Consider the following 5,774-nt stretch of genomic DNA (forward strand, 5'->3'; position numbering starts at 1 on the left):
GTTTTAAGAAGGCAATAGCTCAGATTTCTAATATCTTTTTCTTTTCCAAACCTTCAGCCCACTCCTTTTTACCCAACTTCAATAAAACTCTTACAKTCAAATCTTTGACCCAAAGGGTTGTGACCAAAATCTCAGGTTTTGAGGGTAGGATAAGACAAGGTCACAAGGCTCTAGCCCCCCCCCCCCTCCCTTTTCTTTTGATTTCTTTTTTATTTATTACCCCTTTCAAAATGAAAAGAATAAATAAAAGAAGGCAATAACATACAAATATAAAATACAAATGTCGCTACTGAGACGGAATCCTTGACGTGCCTGGAACAGAGAATGGGGAAAATTTAGAGTGTTACACGTTTACAAAGAAACCCCCCTTTCTCTAAACCCTTAATAGCATATATGCACAATTTACTTCTTCCATGATAATTGTGGAACATGTAGGGTGGGGATTCAGAAGGTGTGAAATACCTTTTTTTTTCTTCTCTAAACTTAGAGGGCGTTTGGTTCAGACAGATGAATGAAAATGGTTATGAAAATGAAAATGGGAATGCATTTTCATTCCCCTCAGTTTAATCTGGAATGAAAATTTGGGCTTCTGAAGTAATTGACCCATTATATTATAAAAAAACCAAGCACTTTCTTTTATTTTCATTCCCATTAATTACTGTTTAATACCTCTTACCAAACACCCCCTTATTCTTATCCCTTTTTTTTTCGTCTGTGTATAAAAGAAGGCAGCATTGACGGTCTCTATTCATTTTCTCTCTTCCTTTCTCCATCATTAGAACGATCGAAGACTGTGACAATGACAATGGCGCTGAAGGGGATGGTAGTAACGTTATCCAACAACATAATTTTTTCGGTTGGGTTTCAGGGTAGGATTGAGATTTTGCAAATATATTTGGATACAATGACCCATTAATCACATTATTGTCTGCAATTTTAATAAATTCATTCATCAAGAAATACATTCAAAATATGATACTGTTTTTCCTTTCATACTATCGCGTATTAACTATTTATATCTGTTTATTTGATTAAAGTTATATATCAATAATATAAATAAAGAAGTTGGAATTAAATATTATAACACTCACAAATCTAGAAAAAACGACTAATTTAAAATTTTGATAAAACATCAAATGAGGATTGGATCCCGTTCTAAAAATCAGTATTTGATCAACTATAATGGAAATTAAGATTTAAAATCAATACAAAATATTCAAAATCTTACCCAAGTCTATAATCAGAGACAATGTTACTAAAACCCAACAAGGGTCGTTATCTCTAACATAAGAAAAATGTCCTCTGGATAGCTAATTCCTTCTCCTGCCTCTAACTAGCAATCATCTCATTAGGATGTCACTAGCACCGTTCTCTAACGAGAACCTGATGGACATGTCGACAAATAAAAAGAGTTAGGCTTAACGCCTATTGAGTTCAAACAATTTTATTCTTTAATAATAAACGGTAAAATGAAAAGTATTTAATATAAAAGTAACATCATGTTCAAAATCCAACATTTTCGTGATGAAAACTTATTAATAAAAGACCCATTTATCATGAAACCAAATTGAATGTTCAACCAAAACGTGAATAATGTTTAATATTCAAATACAGAAAACATGTGTAAATCACTAATATTCAAACACCTAAAAACATCATATTTTATTATTTTTACTTAAATTAAATAAAAACAGTAATTTTTAATTTTGTAAGTTATTTATTATTTTAAAAATAAGTTATTATTACAACTATTATTTGATATTAAAATCATTTATTATATACCATTATAAATTATTTATTATAATGGAATCAAAAATTCAACACTAACGAGCTGTTTACCAAACGCTTATCCGGGTAAGTGTTTATCAAGTAACATTACCTCACCGGATTAATATGGTAAGGACCGAGAATCTTATCCGGAAAGAGCGAGACAAGGACCAAAAGTCTTACCCGGTAAATGAGGGCGACGATTCTTACCACGGTAAGCGCTTACCGAGTAAATTGTGACGATGTCGTTTTGGTGGACTAAAATCTTACCCGGTAAGGGGCTGTTTGTTTCCCTCTTAATGGTGACATTAAGAGGGAACCTCTTAATCGGTCAGAGGTTTGGGCTGTTTGGCAAAAAAAAAAGAGCCTCTTAATGGTTACATAAGGCTCTTAACCATTTTGCATCTCCTACCTCACTCAACCATTAAGATGACAATTCTTCCCACTTTACCCTTTACATGCTCCCTTTACCAGATGCGTCTCCTTCACCCCACCCTCACTCGTCTCCATCTTCTCCGGCTCGTCTCCTTCCCTCCCCCACCCTCACTCGTCGCCGTTCTTCACAGCCCCTCCCCCACCCTGATTCTCGATGATTCTCGATGATTCATCACAGATTGAAGCCATCGATGAGGGCAAAGAGGAACACATCACCGTTTTGTTCGTTCTCCGGTCACCTCGTCGTCGCCGCCTCGTCGCCGCTCGTCGCCGCTTCGTCGCCGTCGCCTCGTCGCCTTCCACAGCCTCACGTCGCCGCCTCGTCGCCTTCCACAGCCTCGTCGCCTTCCACAGCCTCACGTCGCCATCGCCGTCGCATTTGGTTTAGGGTAGCATTTTTCTGTCTAGGGTTTGGTTTAGGGTAGCATTTTTCTTTGAAAATTGATGGTATTTCTTGAGGGTTAAAATGGTAATTTTGCTGTCATTCAGAAAACAATTACCAAACAACTTTGTTTCATTCAGCACTTAACCATTCTGACCCTCTTAGCCATTCTAACCTCTTAGCTACTCTGAACTAAATCATTCAGCAACTGCCAAACAGCCCCTAAGTAAATAATAGTGTTAAATTTTACTGGTAAACACTTAACGGGTAAGTGTTTGGTAAACGACTCCTGACTAACCGTTGGGATCTCATAACTACATTAAAATTGAATCTTTTTACTATAGAAACCAAACATGATGAAACAACGAAAATAAAGGAATTATTCAATCCAATTCTTTTAGATTCTTTAGAATCTACAAATCAAACATCCACTTTAATGAAAGTGTGTTTATAGAATATCGATAATTTTTAAGCGTCTTAAAAATATGTTCTACCTAAAAACATTGTAACATGTTTATAGGATGTTTTTGTGCGTCGTAACAAGTTCTTTATGATATTTTTATTAAAAAAATATATCGTATTAGCTATTTTATAGGACGTTAATACGATGTTGTTTGAAAAAGTATCTTTAAAAATAAGTTTCGTGTAAAAATATGGGTTTATATATAGGACATATCTCAAAAATGTCATAGAACGATTTATTATGACATTTAGAAATTGTTGGAGTAATATGGAGAAGACAAAATCGTTTCAAGCACCGACAGAACCGGAAGCGCCCATTCTTTTTATAAACCTAATTTTATCATACTACCCCTGTAAGCTCATCAAACGATTACCGATATATATATATATATATATATATATATATATATATATATATATATATATAATTGTCGAATTGACCAAGAATAAAGATAGTAAGCTTACAATATTTATTTGGTTATCAACTACCAAATAATATGATATCATTGGCTTGTGTGGAAGGCAAAATAAGTTTCATCGAAGGGCTGAAATTTTTTAGGTGATGTTTGTTTTTTAAAAGTTGTTGAAATCTGAAGTCTGAAGTTTGATTTTACTTCTAATTTATAAGAGGTGGTCGTGAAGTCTGAGATCTGGATCAGTAAGATTGTTTGTTTTTACGTTTGAAATCTGAATCAGTCAAACTAGTGCAAAAATATAAAAAATAAATAGTTTTTTTTTTTACAAAAATTTAAAAGATGAATAGTTTTTACTAACAAATCTCTTCCAACCCACAAAATATGAACCATATGATAGATGATGGATTATGATTAAGAGGTATTAAGTGATACATTTACCACTTAAAATTTCAGAAGACATTTAGAGCTTTTAAGCTCTTATTTTAGAAAATAAAACAAATGCTCTTAATACTTAAATGTCTGAACGAATCAGACTTCTAAGATATTACGAGATAATTTTAAAAAAACAAACAGTCCATGATGATATTAAAATGTCTCATCAAGAAAAATCTATTGATATCTTTTAGCCTCCGGTCACATTGAAATTTCTCATAAAGAAAAATCTATTGATTCTAGAATTTTACCACATCATCAACCATTTTCAGTTGTATCAACGCAAAAGTTTGTATCTAGAAAATTCTTAGTATAAAAATCTCAATAATTATAAATTTATATTCTAGTTTTAAAGGAAAGTGACTCAGTCAACCACAATTCATGAAGTCGTAAGTTATATTTTTGATCTTTATAGTTGTTATTCAATATCAACTAGAGGTGTTCATGGATTGGATTGATTGGGTTGAAGAAATTTGAACAACTCAATTCAATTCTTGCGGTTTAAAAAATCTTAACCCAACTCAACCCAAACGAAAGTGCAACGCAACGCAACCCAACCCAAATCGTACGGGTTGGTTGGGTTGATACTTTGATACATTAAAATATTCTTCTAATCTTGAATATATTATTTATCTACTCATAATTTATTTTTCATCGTCAACCATTTGATACAACTTATCCATACTTCTTACGTATATCATATTCAGTTAATTTTCCCAATTTACGTATATATGTTTACGGTTACTGAACATATATACGAATGAGTTATATAGAGATGTGAATAGATTGAAAAGATGTGTATATGAAGAGCCTACATTATAGTGTTATTGTCTAATGTACATATTAATAGAAATTCAATAATCATATTAAATTCAAGAAATAAAAGGATATCGGGTTCATCGGGTTGGGTTGAGTTTCAATAATAGTAACCCAATATCAACACAATACTTACGGTTAGAAAATTTTACAACTCGATTAGACATCGGGTTGCTTCAGATTGAGTTATTTCGCATTGGGTTGATTGGGTTGGTTGGGTTTTTGAGCACCCCTAATATCAACTCTAGTTCTTACTTTAAATAATTACAATTTTAATTACTCTAGTTGCCATTTCACGTCACTTTTTGTTTATATGACTAACGATTTTACTTGTTGTTTACCAAACACTTACACGGTAAACGCTTACCAGTAAAATTTAACACTATCATTTATTTACCGATAAGATTTCAGTCTACCAAAACAGTATCGTATGCAACAATTTACCGAGTAAGCACTTACCGTGGTAAGAGTCGTCGTCCTCACTTACCAGGTAAAACTCTTGGTCTTTGTCTCGTTCTTACCGTTGTAAGATTTTTGGTGTTTATCATATTCGTCCGATAAGATAATGTGATTTAGTGTTCACTTACACGAGTAAACGTTTGACAAACGGCCCCTTAAGTTTGTTAACATATAGATATTTTAGTTTATTTATTTATTTATCAATTTCTTTTATTTTAATGATAAATTGAAATGTATACTATTATCTCAATATATATACTAATATAATATATATTTTAATTTCTAACATATATCTATACTATATTATAAAGCATTTGACAAAAACTTTTAAAAACCACTTTATATGCGTAAAGTATTATTTATTTATGCATATTACTTAAAATTCAATATTGAAAGTAGATTGTGCGTAAGTACAACTTATTAAAGTTTCATATCTGAATTTGTGTAACTAACTGCAGATAAACATAATCAAATACAGAATACTTAATTATTATTTTTATAAAATTTATAATATTAAACCAAATATAAATTATTTCATTATTAAACTTAAATTAAATTATAATAAAAATTAAATTAAAGAAATTACATAAAAAATAAGAATTTTT

The sequence above is a fragment of the Cynara cardunculus genome, assembly GCF_001531365.2.
Source record: "Cynara cardunculus var. scolymus isolate 2C chromosome LG 10, CcrdV1, whole genome shotgun sequence".
NCBI lineage: Eukaryota > Viridiplantae > Streptophyta > Magnoliopsida > Asterales > Asteraceae > Cynara > Cynara cardunculus.